Genomic DNA, 23,839 nt, shown 5'->3' on the forward strand with positions numbered 1-23,839 from the left:
TTAGCATCAATGTTGGTGCTGTTACTTGTTTCTTCCGACTTCCCAGGGGTCTCAGGAGCATCCTCTCTAGCAGCAGGTTGGGTGCTGACTTCACTGGGTTTTGAGCAAGTTTACCCGCAACACTTTTCGTCATGCATAAGGTTGCCCAAAGGCAAAGTCAGTGTCAGATAATAGCAACAAAGCAGTCCTTCACTGAATAATTTCCAAATACCAATGACTGAGACAGTCTGTGTCACTTAATCAAGACAAAACGTAGTGAAATGAATTGTCAGTGGTGCGTGTGTGTGTGTGTGTGTGTGTGTGTGTGTGTGTGTGTGCATGACATGCCAACCCAGGGCCTCAGTCAGAGCTCTACTGCTGAGCTGGAGATATCCCAGAGGGTCACTACATTTGTGGCTTAGAAGACTGAAATGTCTGGTCTGTAGGTTAAATCAGGCTAGTAGTCTTCCATTGCTTTGAGAAACACAGAGAAAACCCACTCAGATTCTTTGGGCCTGTAGATTCACAGGGTTCCATCCACTTTGTTTCTGGGCCATCATGAGACAGCATCATGGCTGGGCATGTGCTAGAGCAAAGCCACTCACCTGGTGACAGGCAGAAGGTGGCCCTCTCTCCAAGCAGGGGTGAAGAGAGACATAGCCTTCAGTGGCCCTCTCCCTAGCAGGGGTGAGGGGAGACATAGCCTTCAGTGGCACTCTCCCCGAGCAGGGGTGAGGGGAGACATAGCCTTCAGTGGCACTCTCCCGAGCAGGGGTGAAGGGAGACATAGTCTTCAGTGGCACTCTCCCCGAGCAGGGGTGAGGGGAGACATAGCCTTCAGTGGCACTCTCCCGAGCAGGGGTGAGGGGAGATGGAGCACTCTCTCTTTATGTAGCCTACTTCCTCCAGGGAGGGCCTATATGCTAATAGCCCTTATCTATGAACTTACCGACAGACTCACCTACTTTCTGTAGATGAGTTTAGAACATTCCTGATCTATTCACCTCACTGGGCCCCACTCTAAGCATTACTGCATTTGGGAGTCAAGCCTTCACTATATGGATCTTTGGAGACTCTTCCTATTTAAAGTCCTTCAGACACACCTGCTGAAGCTATCTACCCCTCCAGAGCCTTTCCACAGGCAGGTTGTGTCCTTATGGTTTTTGATAAATTATAACTTTCATAGTACTTGAGTTGAACGACATAACGTAAAATTAACGTGCTCACTTTCACTTCTGAACGTGGACATTAGAGACGAGAACAAAGCTTTCTAAGTACCTTGAAATTCCAGCAGTGCCCCCATGGTGGCGGTATAACACCACCATGTCAATATGCCTGCAGTCTTCCAGGCTCAGGACCTCACCTACAGGCAAAGGCACAAACTCCAGAACCCAGGGAACCGCAAAATCAGGTTACTCTGAAGGAGACAAAGGGTCTCATGCATCTGGGTTAATAACCTTAGAAACAAAGAAACACAACTCACTTTCCAGACAGAGGAAACAGTTTCTTACAGGGACACAAAGCGTCTACTTGGTGAGAGCGCCCTTTTCATAAGTACTGGACAGCAGCCAGCAGCAAACACAATAGCCCTGTCTACAAATGTTTTTCCCATTTCCTCGGCCCCCTGAAAGCAAGCATTTGAGAATAAATAGTTCAGTTCTCCTTTCCTGGATGGCCCCTATGGCTGTAAACAAAAGGACAACTGGACCATAGAAATGTCACATATTTGTCTTGGCTGTGTATGACCTTATGAGCCCCTGCCTGGGAATTACACTAACAGCCAAAAAACATGATTCAGTCAAGGTTCTCAAAGTGCTTTATGGAGAGTAATGAACATACCTCTGGAACCCTAAACATACCAGGCCATAAGCATTTACTGAGTTATAGCCAAGTCCAATAGTCACTCAGCGCAAGTTGGGTCTTTGTTGTTGTAGTGGTTTGATTCTACACACACACACACACACACACACACACATACACACACACACGTTTTTTATTAGATATTTTCTCATTTACATTTCAAATGCTATCCCAAAAGTCCCCTATACCCTCCCCCCCGCTCTGCTCCCCTACCCATTTAATCTCACTTCTCGGCCCTGGCGTTCCCCTGTACTGGAGCATATAAAGTTTGCAATACCAAGGAACTTCTCTTCCCAATGATGGCTGACTAGGCCATCTTCTGATACATATGTAGCTAGAGACACGAGCTCCGGGGTACTGATTAGTTCATATTGTTGTTCCACCTATAGGGTTGCAGACCCCTTCAGCTCCTTGGGTACTTTCTCTAGCTCCTATATTGGGGGCCCTGTGTTCCATCCAATAGATGACTGTGAGCATCCACTTCTGTATTTTCCAGGCACTGGCATAGCCTCATAGGAGACAGCTATACCAGGGTTCCTTAAGCAAAATCTTGCTGGCATATGCAATAGTGCCTGCATTTGGTGGCTGATTCTTTAGCAATTGGAACCATTTACTGATCAACAGAATTAGCTTCCATAGGTCTTCCTTTTACCCCATGACTCTTGGACATGGCTGGCTAGACTAGAGGCAAATGCTTAACGCAGGAGAGGCACCTCAGAGCCACTGAGGGTCTGGCCTTTGAGAGTCAGCTAGCACACAGGCACGGGATACTACTTCCAGCAATGGGGAGATGTTAGGGAGATAAACTCAGGACTCCTGAGGCTGAGGTCAGGGTTGTCCAACTGTCCTTATATTCTAAAGGGCTGACAAATGTCCTACCCAATAAATCCGAAACTTAGTGTAAACTTACTTCAAGTGAGTGTCTGCTACATGCATGTCCTGACAAAGACATCATCTTTTGGTACAAAGTTCAATGGGTATATATATATATCTATATATAGATATATATATACCTCACAGAATCTTCCTTGCTATCAAAATGAATAGATTCTCTGGAATTCAAACCTACTCTGTGACCCCGTTTTCCCTCTTGTTCCCCCATAAACATGGAAATGATAACACATACGTGATGAAGTCATTCAAGCAGGAAGTGTTGCTCTGGCTGGGTGCCCAGCAGAAGGTGCTCAGTTAACATGAGCCTCAGCCCTGCCTGCATCATTCCTATAAGGAAAAAGAAACAGCCAGGTTAACACACTCCCTGGGGTCTGGAGCAAGCAATGGTGACTATTCTTGAACAAAAGGCATGAGGACCGCGAGGCCGAAGTCCTTTTCTGCGGAGAAAGGGTGTCCTTCATTGTTTGAAGCCAATGCTACATAGGAGAAAGTCCTAGGGGGACCAGAGGCCAGTCGCTAGAGAGTAGGAATGCAAAGCAAATATATCCCTCCTAGACAAGCCTTACTGCTACTGGTCTCTCCGGGGTGGGGAAAATGTCCACCTCATCAACTCAGTATTGTGAAGACATAGAAGCCTGGTGTGTGTGCACACGTTTGCAATGAAGTCAGTGAGGATGGCAAACAGAAAAGCTCTGCTAATGGGAAAGTCAAAGTGGATCCCAGGAGTCAAGTCCCCGCTCCTTTTTACCTGTGGGCATCTTGTGCTTCTCGCTCATGGCCTCTGTGGGCTTCTGTGGAGTCTCCAAAGAGAATCACCATCTCATGGTCACATGACATTGCTCTCTCCCCGTCTCATCATTCAGAGGAGGTGGATGCTGCCATGTTTGTTGCCAGTGTGCTTAGAAGCGACGCAGCATCAGAGTGTTCAGCAATAGATACAAATTGAAAAAAAAAAAAGATTGTGCTATATTTAATTGATATAATAATGAGTGTAATATATTGTATTATGCTACACTGCTAACAGCACACATTGCTACCCTAGCCAGTTTTCACTGCACTAACATGGCAGTGCAGAAAAGCAGACTGACTCCATCTGATGAGCATCATTTTGGCAGTAGCTGTAGCAGCCCTGGGCTGGTAGGGGTCCCGAGAAACCAACTTTGCAGGCTACCTGGAGGAGTAGCTGAAATGGCCACAAGGCTGTATCTGTTCTTTTTAGCTCTCCAGGTTTTATTAGATGGATTCTTCAGGGAGGAAAAAAGAATGCTACGTCCTTGAAACTGTCAGATCCAGCCGTAACAGGCTTTCCCATGGTCTAGCAGCCATGGAGTTGTGTCCAAGATCCATGGAGAGCATAGAAGAGCTATTTCTTCAAAGCCCTTCAGAACAGGGGAGCACTGAAGTCCTTCAAAAATGAAAAGTAAGATTATTGCATGATTCAACATATCGAATTCTGCACATACCCTCTAAGAACTGAAAGCATGGCCTCAAGATGTATTTATACAGCGCAACATCATTCACACTTGTGAGAGTTAGGGTAACACAAATGTCCAACAACAGACCAACTGGGGTGGGGGGAGATGGAATATTACACACAGTGGAATATTGGGTAACTTTTAAAAAGAAGAAAATTCTGATCAGTTTTAAAGCATGAATGAATCTTGAAGACAGTGTGCTGTTAAATATGCAGTCACAAAAGAACAAATACTGTATTGTCCGACTTATATAACGTAGAGAGCAGTCAAATTCATAGACAGAAAGTGAATGGTAGTTGCCAGGAACTGTGGGAAGAAAGAATGGGAAGTTGTTGAATGAGTCCAGGATTTCAGTTCTGTGAGATGGAAATTGGTTGAACAACGTTATAAATGTACTTCACTTCAGAGCTGTGCACTTAGGCATTGTTAGTGAGGATGTAAAAATGGCTAAAGTGATAAACTTAGGTTTTATATGTGTTTTACCACTTAAAGATAAAAATACATAGTTAAAATATTTTAAAGAAAGGACCGCAATGAACACATGGAACAACATAAACTCACACAACATAAAGCAAAGGCTCAAGTGGGATTGATTTTCACAGAAAATGCTGGCTGTGATGAAGCAGAAGGGAAGTTCCCCCACTTTAAAGCACAATGCCAATTGCTTGTATTTAGATCTAGTCCCACCGTTATTTATAATAAAGAAAATTAGAGCCAGGCCTGGTGGCACACCGACCTGTAATCCCACCACTAGAGAGGCAGAGGCAGGTAGATCTCTGTGAGTCTGACATAAGCTTAGTTTACAAAGAGAGTTCCAGGACAGCTAGTGCTACCTAGAGAAACCTTTTCTTGAAAAACCAACCAACCAATCAATAAATCAATAATTAGGAAAGAGAGAAAGGAAGAAAGAAAGAACGAGAGAGAGAGAGAGAGAGAGAGAAAGAGAGAGAGGAAGGAAGGAAGGAAGGAAGGAAGGAAGGAAGGAAGGAAGGAAGAAAGAAAGAAAGGAGTTACAGAGACAAAGTTTGGAGCTGAGACAAAAGGATGGACCATCTAGAGATTGCCATATCCAGGGATCCATCCCATAATCAGCCTCCAAACGCTGACACCATTGCATACACTAGCAAGATTTTGCTGATAGGACCCTGATATAGCTGTCTCTTTTGAGACTACGCCGGGGCCTAGGAAACACATAAGTGGATGCTCACAGTCAGCTATTGGATGGATCACAGGGCCCCCAACGGAGGAGCTAGAGAAAATACCCAAGGAGCTAAAGGGATCTGCAACCCTATAGGTGGAACAACATTATGAACTAACCAGTACCCCGGAGCTCTTGACTCTAGCTGCATATGTATCAAAAGATGGCCTAGTCGGCCATCACTGGAAAGAGAGTCCCATTGGTCAGGCAAACTTTATATGCCCCAGTACAGGGGAACGCCAGGGCCAAAAAGTGGGAGTGGGTGGGTAGGGGAGTGGGGGGGAGGATATGGGGGACTTTTGGGATAGCATTGGAAATGTAAATGAGAAAAATACCTAAAAAAAAAAAGAGAGAGACATGGAGCACTTAGACAGAATTCATGAGGCCTTTCGTTCAATGCCTGGTAGTGGTAAATCATTAGTAATAAAAAAATAATATAATAATAATAATAAACATGTTACCTATTCTAAAAAAAGAAAGAAAGAGAGAGAGAGAGAGAGAGAGAAAGAAAGAAAGAAAGAAAGAAAGAAAGAAAGAAAGAAAATTAAACAGCCCAAAGCTTAGTAAGAAATAAATTCTGTGGGTGCTCTATGATAGAACACCCTTCATGTAGACTGTTAGAAACTATTTTTCCAAACAACTTCTAATGTCATGAGAAAATTGTTGATGCACTGTTAGTACATGAGCTAGGGTTAAAATGTCATACATACTATATAATATCTGTTCATGTATATGCCAAATGCACACTGAAGCAGAGCAGGATACTGGATGATTGCGCCAGGGCTTCTGCAGAAGATCCTGTTCACACTAGGGCTGCTAGCCAACGGTTGCCAGTGAGTGGACACTGTGGCTAGGAGCAATGCCATCCCTTTCAGTTCCCAAGTTGATTCCCATATGGCTTAAACTCTAGTTACAGGGCATAATCTCATTACTGTCTCACACACACACACACACACACAGAGAGAGAGAGAGAGAGAGAGAGAGAGAGAGAGAGAGAGAGAAAGAGAGAGAGAGAGAGAGGGAGAGAGAGAGAGAGAGAGTACTTGTGAACCTGACCTTATTTGGAAACAGGTTTTTTTAGGTATAACTAAGTTAAGGGCTCTAAATCCAATGTCTACTGGCTACCAATGACTTTTCCATCAGGGTTTGCTGTGTTTTGTGTTGTTGTTGTTGTTGTTAATATTGGAGGCATACAGACACACAATGAGAGAGGCCATGGAAGCCAAGACTGATAGAAGCTGAGTATGTATCTCTAGATACCACCAGGAATGAGAAGAAGCTAGAGAATTTGTCTGTGTGGCTTCAAAGGAACATGTCCTGCCGGTGCCTTGGTTTTCCACTGTTCCTCTCCAACCAGGAGAGAGTAGCGTTCTGCAATTTGAAGACCCCTAGCTTGGTGTATTTTGCTACAGCGGACCTAGAAAACTGACACAGTCCAGACAATCTGAAGCATAGTGGTCAGTGGCTCAAACAAACTCTATTTGGAAGTTTACCCACGTTGGGAGAAACCAGCTACGTATCTATTCTTCCTTGATTAACAGTCAGAGATACTTAACAAGATCTGGAATTGCTGAATAATGTCACCAGATCCTCTCCACCACCCACTATTCTACAGGATGCTCAGTAGTAACCCACTACCAAGGTCTGCGCAGAAGAGAAGGGTTTCTCCTGAAGTCCTTTACTTACCCATACAATATTTAAATTAGGAAATATTAGTGTTGTAGTCATGGCATCTGGAATGATATGTAGCATATAGAGAATCTCAATAAATTTGGCTCAAGGGCATGGGAGTACATGATGGCCACCGTGTGGGGTGACATTCACCTGTTTCTCATGACCACAGAATCTTTCTTTAGTCAAAAAATTATCTAAAATCCCTTTCTTATTTTTGAGGTCAAAGAGAAAGGAGCAATTTCCATACTTCCTCTCTCAGAAGTAAGGTGGATCTCTGCCTATTTCAGCCTACATCACTTTACTGCAGAAAGAGGGTACCGAGGTGCTCAAAGCAAGGGCCTGTGCATAGCTTGAACAGCAATAACACCCTACACCATATCAGCTAACATCCCTGAGACCACAGCAATGTTCTGACCCCAGAGGAACACAGAGGAAGTGAAGATTAACCTTGACTATTTGAACTTTGTCAAAGGCCCCCTGAGTAGGGAGCATAGGGTATTCCTAGCTCCATGCCAGAGCAATCACTGTGTGGTGCTGGGAATTGTTTATAGAGTAGGGTGGGCAACCTGCAATCAAATACCATCACAAGAAGGTTGCTTGAGGCCCAGAGGCCCAGAGGCCCAGAGGCCCAGAGGCCCAGGCCTTCCTCAGAGAGAACGCAAAAGGCGTTTGTCTGACTCTGGTCCAACCATCCTAACTTAGCATCCGGTTTCCTAACTAAGGATGTTGTTGTTTTTACTCACCTTTTGCCAATATCTCTTTCAAGCCTTTCATTTGCTTGGGAATTTCCTCTTCCTTCAACCTCCCAGCTGTGAGGGGCCTGAGAGGCCCCACTAGTTGAACCTGATTCCATCTCAGGTAGCAGCACTTTCCTGGGCCTTCTACCTTTGGACTTGAGGAGGAACCTAAAAGCTGCAGTGCATCTGGGCCTGAACTCACAACAGTTCTGTCAGAGACACAGGACCTGAATGACCCCCGGCTCCCCAACAGGACCTGACACACTCAGGCCTAGCACACTCAGGCCACCAACCGCCCAAGAGGAACCAGGAGCCTGACTGGGATGACATGCACTGTTGGGCTCTGACCTCCCTGGCAGCCTAACCTCTCCGTACCCTGGGCCTACCATCACCACCCCTTCGGGAATTTCCCCAAAGATCTAATGAGAGGCCAGCATCGGCTGTTTCCACTGCATGGGACGTTGCCTTTGCCTGGAATTTTATCTCCTAATCGCCTGCATGTTCTTCTCGGTTTCAAAACTGAGATCAAGGTCTTTTCTTAATTCCTTTCTTTGGCCTGAAAAATATTACAGTGTCTTGACCCCAGTGGTATCTCTTCATCCTTTCCTGTACTCTTGTCCCTGTGCTTGGGTCACATGGGACTCTTTCACACACACACACCCCAAGTATTCCCCTCTATTGCTGTTGCACTTTCTGCTCCTCGTCCCAGAATGCTCTGCTGCTGCTGCTGCGAGGCTCATATCTGCTCCAGTGCTCCCATTACTGCTCTCTAGCCCTGGCTCCTCCAGAAGCCGATTCTAAGTTGCCTATGTTTTGTGTATGTTCTCAGTCCACCTCCCAGTAGGCCAGTGCCTATAGGAGAGTTCTTGCTCACCTCCACAGTGTAAGCATGTAGAACATCTGGCCAGATGCTGCCCAGCCTGAATAAAGGCCGTTTCAATTTGATGTCCCAGTACCTTCAGACCACTCTGAATGAACAGAAGGCTCCAGGCGTGCCCCACATAGATTTAACTCAAGTGACTTATGAACAGGCCAGTCAATAGAAACTACTGTGAATCTTGTGGTTTCGGGGCAGTCCCATGGCATCTGCAGAACCTATCTCACTAATGAAGAAGCATGCTCAGAGATCATCTAGGTCTTATGGACAAGGCTATAGGCACTCCAAACCTTTGAAATCCTCTTCTTGGGAGCAGACACATCGTTGAGACACAAACCATTGGCTTTGGAATCCTTTAAATATAAGTGTAAAGTATGATGGAGACAGTAAGAACCGAAGGGCATGTGGAGAGACACAAGATGCTGTAAAAAAAAGAGCTGATAGGAGCTGAAGAGGTGGCACAGGGGTTAAGAGTATGTGTTGCTCTTACAGAGGCCCAGAGTTCAGTTCCCTGCACGTGCAACAGGTGACTCAGAACCGCCTGTAACTCTAGCTCTGTAGCACCTAACACCCTTTTCTGGCTTCCAAGGGCACAGCCCACACATATGCAAGTAGCTGAAAGTACAACGAAACATTTTTAAAAAGAAATAACTGGGAATACTATGCCAAAGACTGTAATAACTAGAAAAGGAAAGGAAGTTGGCATTGAACCCCAGGCTGGGCAGCAGCAGTTGATGATGGGCAACTGTGACTCTTGAAGACATTCAAAGCTGGTGTGTGGCAAAGGACAGACATTGTGAGAGAAGGGTGATCTTTGGATGGTGACACGTACTTTGCCTCATAGGTCCTCACTGCAGAAACAGGAGAGGTGGCATTGTTTTGAACATCCTATGGGCGCTGCTGACATTGGGTGTGCCTGGTAGAGTCCAAGATTACAACAAAATATCCTAATATAACCTTTAGCAGGCAGTTCATTAACTAGCCCAGCCTTTGGATTATATTCTTGGATATCATGACATGGAAAGTCATAGAAAAGAGATGTCTCTCAGGTGGGACTACAGATAGTAGGGTCACACAATCGGCCTGGGAATGGTTTCAATCAAAGGAGGAAAACAGATCTGACCTGGCCCTTGAGCAAAGAAGAGTTTTAGTGTTAGAGAAAGAGGTCAGGAGAGAGAAATGCTCCTAAGAAGGTACAGGGCCATGTCATTGATGCCAGGAAGCAGCAGGGTCTAGACGCATAAGATGGGAAGCTATTTGTCAGGTTTCTGTTCTGTTTTGGTTTTCTGTTTGTATGTTTGTTTGTTTGTCTTCTGAAACAAGGCTCACTCTATAGCCCCGGCTGGCCCCGAGTTTGCACGCTTACTCCCTCTGCGCCCTGAGAGTTGGATTTACAAGTGTGGGCGGGTATGTTCTTGAGAAGACAAATCCCTTCAATGCCTGTCATCCTGCTGTCCGCTGTGGCACCATTAGCATCTTGTTCCCACAAGTATCCCTCCTGGGCTAAGTCATATGATTTAAGGAGAAGCCCGACTTGACTGGGTGAAACAGAAGGCCAAGAGTAGGTGTAGAGCCAAAGCCCTGTGCTGCCTTTGCAGTCTGAAGACAGTGCAGACTCCGTGGTTATGTCCTGCTTTAAGTTTCTACCTTGGCTTCTCTCAAGAATCGTGCTGCGATTGAGATGTATAAACCCTTTCCTCCCCTGGTTGGTTTTGGTTATGCTTTCTAACACATCAGTGGAAATTAAACCGAGACCTTGGGTCCTGGTCAGCCATACACGGGGAAAGACCGTTGGAAGATCCAGTGAAGCGGCAGGCAGGCTTCTTGGAAAAGGCAACTTTCAGTTAAGGACTTGCAAAGTGGGGAAACCAGACCCTGGACAGGGGGAACCATGACGGCCAAAGTACAGGGCAGAAAAGAAGCAGGAAGACAAGCAGGAGCAAGAGAGGGGTTCTGTTCTGGGGTCAGAAAATTATTCAGAAGGCCAATGACTAGGGTGAGGATGGAGAGAAGGCTGTGATTACATCAGAATAGGTCTTAAATGAGGGTCCGACAAGTTTTTCCGCTTCTCTGAGGCCAACGCTGGGGCTTGTTCAACATGTGCTTCTGTGCTTCTGCCCAGTTTCCTTCAGGCAGATAAGTAGGGAGTCAGTGTGTTGGTGTGAGGTGACATCAAAAGACTAACGTGCAATTGGCAGGCTATGTCACTGTCCACTGGTCTCTACCAAAGGCTCACCTCACTGACACCCACAGGCAGAAAAGAGGTTTAAGCTGAGCCAGTAAGAAGTTGAAGGACCCTGCAGGGAGCCTCCACACAGGTTTGGTTTTTTGTTTGTGTGTGACCTCCATTCACCCTCTCAATGCCTCTCGGAAGTGGAGACTGCCCTCGGGGTTGCTCCTGGTGCTGTCCAAGGGGTCATGCGTGAGTTAGAGTGAGGATTTGAATCCACAGCTAACTCAGAATGAGGAAGAAAGGTGACAGAAAAAAGGACATTCTGATTGATTGACCCTGAGGGTGAGGTGAAGGTAAAGCAAGGTGAAGCATTCCACCACCCTCCCATCCACCCTCCCCTCCCCCACCTCCACCCCCTTGAGCAGCTTTGAGGCTGAGGCTGAGGCAGCTGATGGGAGGCCCCTAAGGGAGCCAAAAAGGCTGGCTCGATATAAACACTAGGCAGTCTGCAGTTTGAAGACCTTTAAGACCACTGTGGAGCTTTTACTGAGAAATATGCCTTGTAGACGCCTGTATTCTCACACTTGGTCCCCAGCTGGTGGCACTATTTGGGGAGGTTCTAGAACCTTTACATGGTGGAGCCTTGCTGGAGGAGTTCCACAGCTGGGTTGTAGGGGTTGTGAGTTTGTAGCCTTGCCTTGCATCCGGTTGGCTCTCTCTATGTTCCGTATGTGATTGGAGGCATGAGCTCTCAGCTTGCTGCTCTGGCTGCCTGCTGCTGCCTCTCTCCCACTATTCCGGACTCCCCCTCTTTCCCCTCGGGAACTATTATCCAGAATAAACTCTTCCATAAGTTGCTTTCGGTCACAGTGCTTTATCATAGCAAGAGAGAAGTATATGATACAGAAGTAAGCATAAATATCTTACACACACACCACACACACACACACACACACACACACACACACACACACCACACCACACACACACACACACACACACACACACACACACACACCCCACACACACACACCACACACACACACCACACACACACATACCACACAAACACACACCACACACACACCACACACACACACACACCACACACACACACACACATACCACACACATACATACCACACACACACACACACACACCCCACACACACACACCACGCCACTTTTTCTTTTGTGTACAAACAATGGACAAATAGCAATAATTCTTCAAAGCATATATGTTAGATCTTGTTCTTTTTTCCCCTTGAGAATTCATTCTTTATGAGCTTATAACTTGTATTCTCTCTCCCTCTCTCTCTCCACCAATGTGTGTGTGTGTGTGTGTGGTGTGTGTGTGTATGTGTGTGTGTGTGTGTGTGTGTGTGTGTATGTGTGTGTGTGTGTGTGTGTGTGTATGTGTGTGTGTGTGTGTGTGTGTGTGTGTGTGTGTGTTTCTGTCTCCACAACACAGCGTTTCATAGTATAAACTATTTTTGAATAGCTTTGTTTAATTTTTAAGGACCTATTTATTTCTATGTTATATAGACAAGCATTTTGCCTACATGTGTATCTGTGCACCACATATATCATGGGCCCACAGAGATCAGAAGAAGGCATCAGATACTCCAGAACTGGAGGTGCTTAACTGCTGAGCCCTCTCTCCAGTCCATCAGTGAGCCATCATGTGGGTTCTGAGAAACAAACTCAAGTCTTCTGCTAATTAGTTTTATGGCAACCTGACACAGTCACTGGAAAGGAGGGAACCTCAGTGGTGAAACGCCTCCATAAAACCCAGATACAAGGTATTTCCTTAATTAGTGATTGGTGGGGGTGTATCCCAGCTCATTATGGGTGGTACCACTCTGGGCTGGTGATCCTGGGTTTTATAAGAAAGCAGGCCGAGCAAGGCACGGAAAGCAAGTTAGTGAGCAGCATCCCTCCATGGCCTCTGCATCAGCTCCTCTGTCCAGTTTTCTGCCTGCCCTGTGTGAGTTTCTGCTCTGGTTTCCTTCAGTGATGAACAGCGATGTGGAAATGTAAGCCAAATAAACCCTTCCCTCCCCAACTTTCTTTCTGGGCATGGCGTTTCATCGAGGCAATAGAACCCTGACTAAGACAAGTAACAAGTGCTCTTAACTGCTGAACATCAATGGCTCTTAATCACCGAGCCATCTCTCCAGGTCCCTCGGCACATTCCATAGCCAGTTAGTTCAAATGTAGCTATGGGCTGTGCCAGGACAGTGAAGTGTAGTGCTGTTTGTCAGCTAGGAAGGACAAATAAAAGTATGCTTGTCTAACTAACTAACTAACTAACTAAATAAATAAATAAATCAAATCTTCGGGCTGGGAGAATTTATTGCAGCATTTAAAAAGTCATTCCATCCCACACTCCCCTCCTAAGACTGAGAAGTATTAAAAGCTTGGCCAGGTTTCCTGTCACTTTGAATTACAGTTACTCACAATGAAGCAAAGCGGCTTAGCTTTAGCAATTGTAAGCTTGTTCCCGTTTCTTATCACAATCCGGAAGCCACCTCCTCCACCCGTACCATCGCTGAGGGGCTTATCTCCCTCAATCCCTCCCCAGATTGCCTTTGTGAAAGATGGATTCCCCACAGATCTTCTTGAGCTTGAGCTCAGTGAGTGTGGCCTGTAAGTCTGTGCCCAGGAGGACGGTTTAGCTCCAAGTAATAAGGGGGAAGGCCTTAAGCACAATTGTTACTGATTTCAGAGACTATCACCCTGAACTGCACGGTGGGGATGAGATAGGACGAGCCACCAAGGAGTGTCCACACTTTGGATGGACACTCAATGATCACATTGGAATATACATTTGAGAACATTTTATATATGTGAGAATAGTGATTACTGAAACGATTGTTTTTTTTTTTTTTCTATTTTTATTTGCTTGTGTGTTGGTTGGTTTGTTTGATGTATGAGTGCTCTGTCTGCATGTACACCTGCATGCCAGAAGAGGGCATCAGATCCCTTTATAGATGGTCATGAGCCACCGTGTGGTTGCTGGGAATTGAACTCAGGGCTCTGGAAGAGCAGCTACTACTCAACTGCTGATCCATCTCTCCAGTCCAATAGTGGAGACAATTTAAAATAACTGTAGCTCAGAAGTTACTGTGGTGCCAATACACAGAATGATAATGGAGACTCTCAGGAACTACTATGGTCTGTCTCTAGGATGGAACTGGCCTGAAGAACTCCTGCCAATATCAGGGCCCTGTGGGACTAAGCAAAGATAGTAAGTGCAGAACCAGAAGGGCTGGTGAAGAGATGATGGAAGGGTGGGGACCTGCCATGTATCCACAAGGACTTAACATCTATATTTTGAAAACGGTCATTTGGCCTAGGATTAATACAACTAACTACAGTGTATATAAAATAGGACATGCAACTTGTACTTATTCACTGGGGAGCTAAGCCAGGGTTTGGGATATACGTGAATTGAATAAGACCAAGCTTCATGGGCTCAGATATTGGTACATTTGGTCCCAGTTTGTGGTGCTGTCAGGGGAAGCTTTGGCAGCTTACCATTGCTAAAGAAAGTACATCACTGGATGCAGGCTTTGAGAGTTAAAATCCTAATGCCATCTTCAGTTAGCATTCTCTATCTATCTATCTATCTATCTATCTATCTATCTATCTCTCCCTCTCTCTCTCTCATTCACTGCATTTGAAGATGTGAGTTCTCCTTTCCTTCTCCAGCTGCCATGCCTTCCAAGTACTGGCAAGCCTCCCTGCCACGATAGGCTCTCACCCCCCTGAATCTGTTAGCCAAAACAAACTGTCTTCCGTAAGTTGCTTTGGTTATGGCATTTAATCACAACATATGAATGGCTATTATAAAGTTGGTCCCAGAGACTAGGTTGTTGTGGCAAAAGCACCGATCATGTTGGGGTTTCCTGGAGGAATGTGAAAGGCTTTGGGACTTTGGACTTCAAAGTGGTTGAACGCTGTTGGTACAGTTTAGTGGGTTCTTCTAGTAGGAGCCTACAAGATTTTTGTGCTGAGAAAAATGCAGATGGTGGAGGCCTGGGTCAAGGAGTTCTAGGGGAAAGCAAAACTTTTAACAGTAACTGGTCAGTCTTGTGATATTTTAGCAAAGAATTTGCTGCTTTCTGCCCATGGCCTAAGAACTTGCCCAAGGCTAAATTAGCAAAGACTAATTTATTTGACAGAAGAAATTTCAAGGCAACATAATATCAACTCTTTAGCATAGTTATTAGTAATTACTCTTATTCAGGTCTGCAACTTAAAAAAGAGCGAGTGGAGAGGAAAGAAATAAAAAATATAGGTTGAAGAGAAAAGCAGCAGTAAGAAGCCTGTGTTACAGCCAATACAGTAGGTATTGTAATTGTGGAGATTAGTGCCTTTAAGGAGAGGGCACAGGAAAAAAGGGAAGGATGTCCTCGGGGTAGGGCCACACCCAGCTAAGCTTCCAGCTTTGGAAAGAAAACCTAAGGAGGTTCCTGCTCCTTGAAAGCAACTGGAAACAAACTGTTCCTGTGGTTTAAGGGGATCCGGTTTCATCCCAGGCTGGCAGCCAAACACAACGGTGTTGCCCATGGATTCATCCTCCACTGTTTCAGAGATCCTTTAAGGCCAAGGAGTGTGTTTTACAGGAGTCCCTGCATGGAGGCCCTGAGAGGACAAGAAGCTCTGAGAGGCCATAGCATGTCACTGGAAACGTGAAGCCTGGATTGCAAAGGAGATCTCAAGATGCTGGAGATGCCAGAGCTGAGATATCTGCTAAGGAGAGCTGCATACAGGAAGGGGAACCAGGTCAAGGGAGGTGTCTGTTGTAGAAAGCAAGGCTGCGAGGTGGGGTGTTATCATGGCAACAGAAAAGTTGCAACTACAGAGTAAGAATGAAATGAAGGGGCTGGAAAGATGGCTCAGTGGTTAAGATACTGGCTGCTCTTCCAGAGGACCTAAGTTTGATACCCAGCACTCACATGGTGGCTCACCACCATTTAGTCATAGGGGATCTAGTGTCCTCTTCTGGACACCAAGGGCACCAAGAATACATATATATATATAAACATTGTTTTCAAGAATGAAGTTAAGTTGTTAAAATGAAAGAAGTTGGAATGAAATGGACTGACTCCATCTTTTGATGAGGAAGGGAAAGCAAGAAGTCATTTGTCACCACAGACGAATGCTTGTGACAACAGTGTTCTCAACAGGCAAAAGCTAGAGCAACCTAAAGGTTCATCCATGGATGAAGAAAGGAAGTGTGGTCCACATAGGTTCCATTGTGTAGTGGTTACCAGGCTGAACCGAAAACGAGGTCTGTTCATATAATGGTTTACTCTTCAGCTCTAACAGGAATAAAATACATGCCAGCAGGAGTGAACCTTGAAAGCATTATTCCCAATAAAAGACGCTGAACACAAAGGTTAGAGAGCACATGAGCCATTGATATGAAATGTGTGGAAGACGGAAGCAGAGGAATGATTGACAGTTTCGATGGCTGGCTACACAAAAGCTGAACAAACCAATACCACTGAATTATTCACTTAAAGTCTGAATATTATGACTGACCTCAGACAAATGTGTATGCTAGAAAGATTACAGAAAATGTGATTCCTTGTTAGAAGGCATGTGCCACCAAGAGTGGGCTTTGAAGTTTTGAAAGCCCACGCCAGGCCCAGTTTCTCTCTTTCTCCCTCTGCCTACAACCTGTGGATTAGATGTGAGATCTCAGCTACTGCTCCAGGGCCATTCTAACCTACCTGCTGCCATGTTCCTATCATAATGGTCATGGATTAAGTCTGAAACTATAGGCAAGCTTCAAGTTAAATGCTTTCTTTCATAAGTTGCCTTGGTCATGGTGTCTCTTCACAGCAACAGAACCGTGACTAAGACCCCTTTACCCCACTCTGTAGCTCCCTTCTACTCTCCAGCCCCACCAGGCGCTTGCTCGTCCCTGTAACTCCTGAACCAGGCCTTTCCCAGTCAAGCGTGGTGGGCGTTCCATCTATGGGGCTGTCAATCTCTCAGGCTCTCACCAGGTTTACTAACCTCCTTATTCAGTATCAGTTTAGGATCCCTCCCTCACCCTGCCCCAAACACACTGTGCAAGGATCTGCAATAACACACACGCTTCTGGAGAAAGCATCCACTTGTTCCACGAAGTCTATGGTTCTCAGATTTGGGCTGCATAAGAATCAACCAAGGAACTTAATAAAACACAGCTTCCCCCTTAGATGATCTTAGATTCTGGAGCTCCTTGGTGATGTTGGTGCTGCTGATTGGGCCCATATCACATTCTCCAGGCGTCTGGGGTCCAGCACTCTAAGGCCCTGTCTGATGGTCCAAATCACATGGCCTCTGTATTGGTTCTGAATTACATTGTAGTTCCCTACTGGGTTGCTAACCCTATTGCCCATCAGAGCACAATCAGAATTTACCTAACCCTTGACAGATCCTTATCTCTATGGATTGACTTCTATGAAAAGTAATATGTTTGCTTCATACACCAACTTGAAAATCATTATAGAAACTTTCTACCTGCATAAGTCGTATAACTAAGTAGCTCTGACACTATTCCTAGGCAGATCTCACACACATTGGATAAACCAAGATGACTTGACCACACATACTACAAAGGTAACCAAAGAGTAGAATTGCCTGGTTCTTCAGACTGAGAAACCATAGCTACAGCCAATCTAAGGATGAGCTGCCCTCCGCCAATACAGTAGTGCCTGTGCATGTGTGTGTATACACATGCACTGGGGACTAAACCTGGAGCCTTGCATATAGTAGGAGGCAAGTTCTTTGCCACCGAGCTACAACCCAGCCCCAGTTTTCCTCAACTGTCTCCCCATTTCTAAGTTCCAAATTGCGAATTATAACTCATTAGTCAAGTGCTTCAATGATCTGCAAGTAGCACTTATGGTTAATGAAACGGTGCAGAGAACAGAATGAGAAAGATCCCAAGACCCTGTGTGCATATCTGTGTGTACAAGGTTAAGCGTCATAGTACAAGTTCAAGTCGCTTTGTGCAGCTCCACAAAAAATGTTCTACCTGTTTATTAGTCTTCAAAGACAGAGCAGCCTGCTTCAACACCATTTCCCATTAGGTAAGACCATTTGCCCGGAGAATCTAAAATGTTCAACTGAAGCCCATAGACAGCTTCTGGCTTAGCCACCAGCCAGCGTTATCTGAGGGCTTCTCAACATATCAGTACTTATGGCTAATAGTTTACTTTGCTTCTCATTCCAAATTGCCATTCATTCATAGATTACAGACTGCCCTCCCAGCCTGAAAGCAGGCCAAGTCTTAACTCATGGTAAAAGGGAATACAGAATATAAAAATTGACAGCTGTAACTGAACTAAAAACTTCCTAGTCTGGCGATTTTCAATGTCTGTCTCAAAACCTGAGGTTGAGCAAGCACATAGCATGGCCACGTTCTCTGTTTGCATCCTCTCTCCTTGTGTGTCCACTTTACTACACAGGGACCCCCACTGAAGGAGAACATTGCAGACTCTCTTCATCATGTCCGATATGCTAAATGCTAAGTGCCAAGCAGTTGAGTTGTCTCACCTTGCTGAGGTCTGCTCCATTTTGAGTGAGCCACTCTTTAGCAAGGCCAGGTTAAACTTGACCCCAGACCACCCTAATCCAGAGGTCTGGGGAGTGAGGTAGTTGTGATTGTTAACCCTGTTGTTGCCATTTGTAACTGCTATGTAATTTTATATATAATAGACTGGTTTCTAAAGGAAGGCCTCAAGAGACCTTCGGATCCTAATTCATGAGTACTATGTCCCACTGAATAGTCACCGTGTTGGATGATGTGTGTGTGCTAAGCAAGGAGGTCTAATCATGGCTCTGGAGACCATGGAAGAAAGCTTCAAGAATTGGAAAATTCATGGCACATCCCATGTCACCTCAGAATCTAAAGCTGCACTCAGATCAGGTCAGAACGAGCTTCCCTCATGGACCAGAAAACCTGTGCACAAAGGTGTGTGTACAAAAAGAAGAGCTGTGTGGACATACAAAAATCTGAACTGAAATCTCATGCAAATGATATTTCTACACTTGCTGGCCTTTTCCCATATTTTCCTGCCTGAGAACGTCATCAAGTAGAAATAATAATAATTTTGTATAATAGCACACACATTTCTTTTCAAAATTGAACTGTTTCTAGTCTCTTAATTCTTCGTCTTCCTATAGCAAATAAGAATATCCTATTATAACCTGAACTATTAGTGATTCTTACTATATGTGGGATTCCCCTTCTTAATTGCACTTGAGGCCATGTAAGTCAATGAAGCCAGTGGGCACAGCAGTCTGAGCTAGCCAGTAAGCCCTACTTAAACAGACAGCACGTTTTTCTCAGCTTTCTTATGCTTCAGAGAGAGAGAGATCAAAAAATCTGGAAGTATTTTTAACCTATGGGCACTTTTTGAAAATTTTAATTTAATTAAACACTTTAATTAAAAAATAAAATAAAAATAAAAAATTTTAATTTAAAATAGATTTTTAAAATACAATATATTCTAACACAAATCCACACCCTTTCTTTCTCTGTCTTGTTAAACTACAAACAGACATCTAAAAATGTTATAATAATCATAATAAAATTAAATTAAATAAAACAAAAATGAACAAACTAGAATGAGATAGAACAAACAGAGGAAGAAAAAAAGGCAAAGGAAAAACTCAAGAAATGCGTGTAGTCATAGAGGCACACACATTTGCACACACAGAAATCCCACAAAAACACAAAACCAGAAACCATCCTGTAAATGCAAAGAGCCTGTCTGTAAAACAAAACAAACAACAACAATAACAACAAAAACCTGGCAAAGCATTAAGAGACTTTTAATGGCTGTTACCAGAGCTGGACTTCCTGTCCAGCAAGGAGACTAACTGGAAGTGTGGTTAGGAGAGGGTAGAATCATTACTCATCAGGAGAGAGCCGGTGCGGGAGTCTCAGGCCCTCAAGGCGGGCCCCACCCCCACCCCCAGCTGTGCACAGCCTCACAGCTGGAAAGTGCAGTTAGAGGATCCTGCTCCTCTGAGAACTGGCTGTTGGATCTTCCCTCTGTACAGACTGCTGGAGTCCTTTCAACATTTACTAGATGGTCTAACGGTCTACCACCCACAATAACTCTAAAATGTATATCTGAAAACCAACCACACGCTTTTACTGAAAGTTTCACATTGTTGGAAACAATCAAAACCATCTGTCTTACTAATAGATTGAAGTGACAGTGGCCAAGTTCCACCGAAGGCGGAGCCTAACAGTGCTAGGGCAGTCTATTAGCAAAGTGGTATTTGCATGCAAGGCTGAGGTAAGAGAAGAAGGAAGTCTCTAGGGGGATAACTTCCAGGTCAGAATACAAAATACTTTCCTGATTCATGATTTACATGAAATGATTTGAAAGGCATGAGTTGCTTCCCACCAAGTTGAAATTATGGTTGTCACAGAAACACTACGCTGTTAGATCTCACTACTAATAACACTGGAACATTTTGTTTTGAATATGTTTCTCTAGGGGAGAGGAAGTTCAGTTTAACACATGTATTCTTTGCTTTAGACAGAGTAAAAAAAAAATTGACATTCTTCCTCTGACTAAGCCGCTTGCTTTTGTTTCAAATCACAAACACATAAAAAACAAACAAACAAACAAACAAACAAACCCAAACAAACCAAAAACCCGATCAGTGAGAAACCGAGTCATAGGAAGTTAGTGGGAGTCTGAGCACACATCCCTAAGCTGTGGCCTGTCCCCCTCAGTTGTGACCTCTTACCAGCACATCCTTTGTAAGGAGACACTGGCATTCGGTGGAAACCAAAGCACCATCTCCTCTCGGTCTTTTTAGGGGCAGGCTTGTTGACACACATTCATAGCTGTGTGAGCCCTGGGGTGCTCTGGGGGAGGGGCAGGGCTGGGGAAACAGCTGCCCTGTTTATGAGACCTCAGAGTGGCCGGGTGACTGGGTAGCATAGAATCCCTATGGCCAATATTTTTAGATGGGCGTAGGAAATATCAAGAATACAAATTCAGGCAAAATAATAAATGATCTGAAGCAGGCTCAGACTCAGGAGAGCAGGAGCCAGGAGCAGTGAGGGGAATGGAGAAAGTCCAAGCAAGCAGGTGACAGACTTACAACAGGAAACCATGAGATTTCGGAAGGGTAATGCAGCCGCTAAATCTAAATAAATCGATTTTTACCTAAATGACTATTTTTGTGGTACTGTAAGTCAAACCTATAATGTATTTCTCTAAATACGTCTGGAGAACTCAAGGTAACATTAGGTTTTATAATGAACTTTATTAAACACAGCATCACAAGTATGGTATAAGAAAAACACTGATAAACTGGATTATTTTGATGGGTGGTGGTGATGGTGGTGGCAGTGTGTGTTTGTGTGTGACAAAAGCATGTGTGGAATCAGAAAACAACTTGTGGAATTTGGTTCTCACCTCCCATCTTCTCTAAGCAAGGTCTGTTTGTGCTGTTGTATGTTGTCCAAGCTAGTGTTCCTGCCACCCGTCTGGAGTGCTGGAACTGCAGAGATGTGTCATCGATTTGGCTGTTGTTGTTGTTACTATTGTTGTTATTTTACTGTGTGTGTGTTCGTGTGTGTGTGTGTGTGTGTGTGTGTGTGTGTGTGTGTGTGTGTCCTCACCCACATGTGGGTGTCAGAGCCAGCTTATGGACATCAGTTCAGTTCTCTCCTTCCTTCCACCATGAGGGTTCCTGTGATCAAACTCAATTCAGTGGGTTTGCCTGGAAATTGAGCCATTCGGTCAGCCCAATAAACTAGATTTAAATTTTTAAAAAAGCTCTACAAGGCTCTGGTATGTATACACACACACATACACACACACTAATAATAATAATAATAATAATAATAATAATAATAATAATAATAATTTCTTTTTAATCTTCAAAAATAAATCCAGTGCTCTACATGGCTGGTAGGTGGTGGGGTCAGTACATAAACACTTGCCCACCATAACGTCTAGAGTTTGGTCCCCAGAATGCACATAGAAACCAGGCTGGTATGATAGCCACCAGGATTCCAGAGTTCTGAAGACAAAGACAGGGTGTCCTGGGCCAGCTTGCCAACGAGCCAAACACATAGCTCTTGGTTCACTATTAAACCCTCCCTCTACAAAGTCAAGTGAAGAACAGTTAAGGAAGACATCCGCCTCTGGCCTTCATGCCCATGACCTCACATGTGATCACATACACACACACCCCACACATGCTGTGTACATATACACACACTAGGAAAAAAGTACTCTACAAGCAATACTGCAGGACCAAGGGCAGATCATGGCAAAATGGGTACCTAATGAAGTGTATACACAACATCTTACAAACTGTGCAGTTCAGTGTCGAAAGAAAACAATTCAACCAAACCCTGGTTGGCACAAGCAGGTGGATCTCTGTGACTTTGAGGCCATCCTAGTCTACAAAGCAAGTTCTGGGCCAGCCAAGGCTACATAAAGAAACCCTGTCTTGAAAACAATAATAATAATTCAATTAAAAGATGGGCAGAAGATTGAACAGAAGCCTCAGCAAAGCTGCACTGACTGAAGGGCTCTGGGCATCTTAGGCACTAGAGAGTTACTCATTAGAATAACAGGGAGACACCACTCACCTGTCAGAGCAGTTAAAAGCCAAAACATTAACAACAAGCAGCACCAACAACAATGGCGAACAAGAAGAGCTCTGACTCACTGTCTGTGGGAAAGCACAAAACCATACAGGTTCTCCAGAAAACATCTTGGAAGTTTCTTACAAAGCAAACTTAATCTCCCCATATGATTCAACAACCACACTTCTTAGTATTTACTCAAACGAACTGAAAACTTATGTCTGCCCCCTCAAAACTGTACAAAAGTATTTACAGCAGTTTTACTGACAAAACTTGGCAACCGTGGAGCTGTCCTTCAGTCTGTGAGAGGACAGACTATACTACTACATCCAGACGACAGAGCATGCATCATCTGGTGCTGAGAGGGAACAAGAGATCAAGCCGTGAAAAGATGTGAAGGGACTTGAATGTGCTTGTAAAAGGAGATCTAACAACCAGTGCTGGCAAGCACGAGGAAAAAGAGGAAATGCACTCAGGGCTGGAGAGAGCACAAGTAATGAGCCGCTATGCAAGTCAGTGTGAAGGTTCCTCATAGTACTGAAAATAGGATTACCACATGGCCCAGCTATAGGACTCTCAGGCGTACTATATCAGGACATTGCACAACATTACAGAAACCATTACAACTCAATGTTAAATTAATTACACAATGATCATGTGACCCAGCTACACTTACTCTTTTGAGTCATCGTGCCACAGGAATGCTTCCTCCGTCATGTTGATGGCTGTGCTGCTCACAAGGGACTGGAAATGAACCCAGCCTAGAAGTCCATCCACAGATGAATAGAAAACGGGGTCCATACACACAGTGCAATTTTATGCAGCCACGAATTAAAATAGAATAGTGACAGTTGCAGGAAAATGGAGGCAGCTGGAAATCGTTATGTTAATGGAAGTAAGCCGAACTCGGAGAGATGGATGCTGGATGACTTCTCTCATGTGGAACCTGGTTTTAAAATCATGTGCTCGGTCACCTCTATGGGCATCATGAAACTGGGAAAAAGAGTGGAGATGGACAGAAACAGTCTCCAAGGAGGTAGGACACAGGGAGAGTCATGGCACATAGCTGACAAGGTAGAACAGCAAACAAACTGTAAAGCTAGCCAGTGCGAGGAAGGGGTGATCGAAGACAGGATGGGGGGCAGAGAAAGAATAAAAATAAAAGGCATATTATTACATGTGTATGAGGGCACATTGATGAAATCATTTCATCTTCTAACCCAAAAAGTTAACAGGAAAAGAGAGAGAATGAAAATGGGGAGGTGGGGTGTAATGATCTGATAGGTCCAAAGAAAAAGTAATGCTAAGATGGGGCCCGTCAAGAGCTAACAGGATGT

The 23,839-nt window shown here is 44.6% G+C and overlaps 1 long non-coding RNA gene across 5 annotated transcripts in view; it reads right to left on the bottom strand.

Annotated features, from left to right (window-relative positions):
- Gm34654 overlaps positions 1-23,839 on the bottom strand; it is a 55,408-nt gene that overhangs the window by 9,173 nt on the left and 22,396 nt on the right. For 2 of the 5 annotated variants that reach the window (XR_001779235.2, XR_001779234.1), the window contains exons 1-3: positions 3,482-4,956; positions 2,966-3,060; positions 1,258-1,436 (exon numbers count right to left, since the gene is read on the bottom strand). This is a non-coding gene — a long non-coding RNA (predicted gene, 34654). Of the gene's footprint in view, positions 1-1,257; positions 1,437-2,965; positions 3,061-3,150; positions 3,307-3,481; positions 4,957-23,839 lie in introns of those variants that run through there. The other 3 variants (XR_379644.2, XR_379642.4, XR_870931.1) reach the window with 3 other exon arrangements.

The sequence above is a fragment of the Mus musculus genome, chromosome 9, assembly GCF_000001635.26.
Source record: "Mus musculus strain C57BL/6J chromosome 9, GRCm38.p6 C57BL/6J".
NCBI lineage: Eukaryota > Metazoa > Chordata > Mammalia > Rodentia > Muridae > Mus > Mus musculus.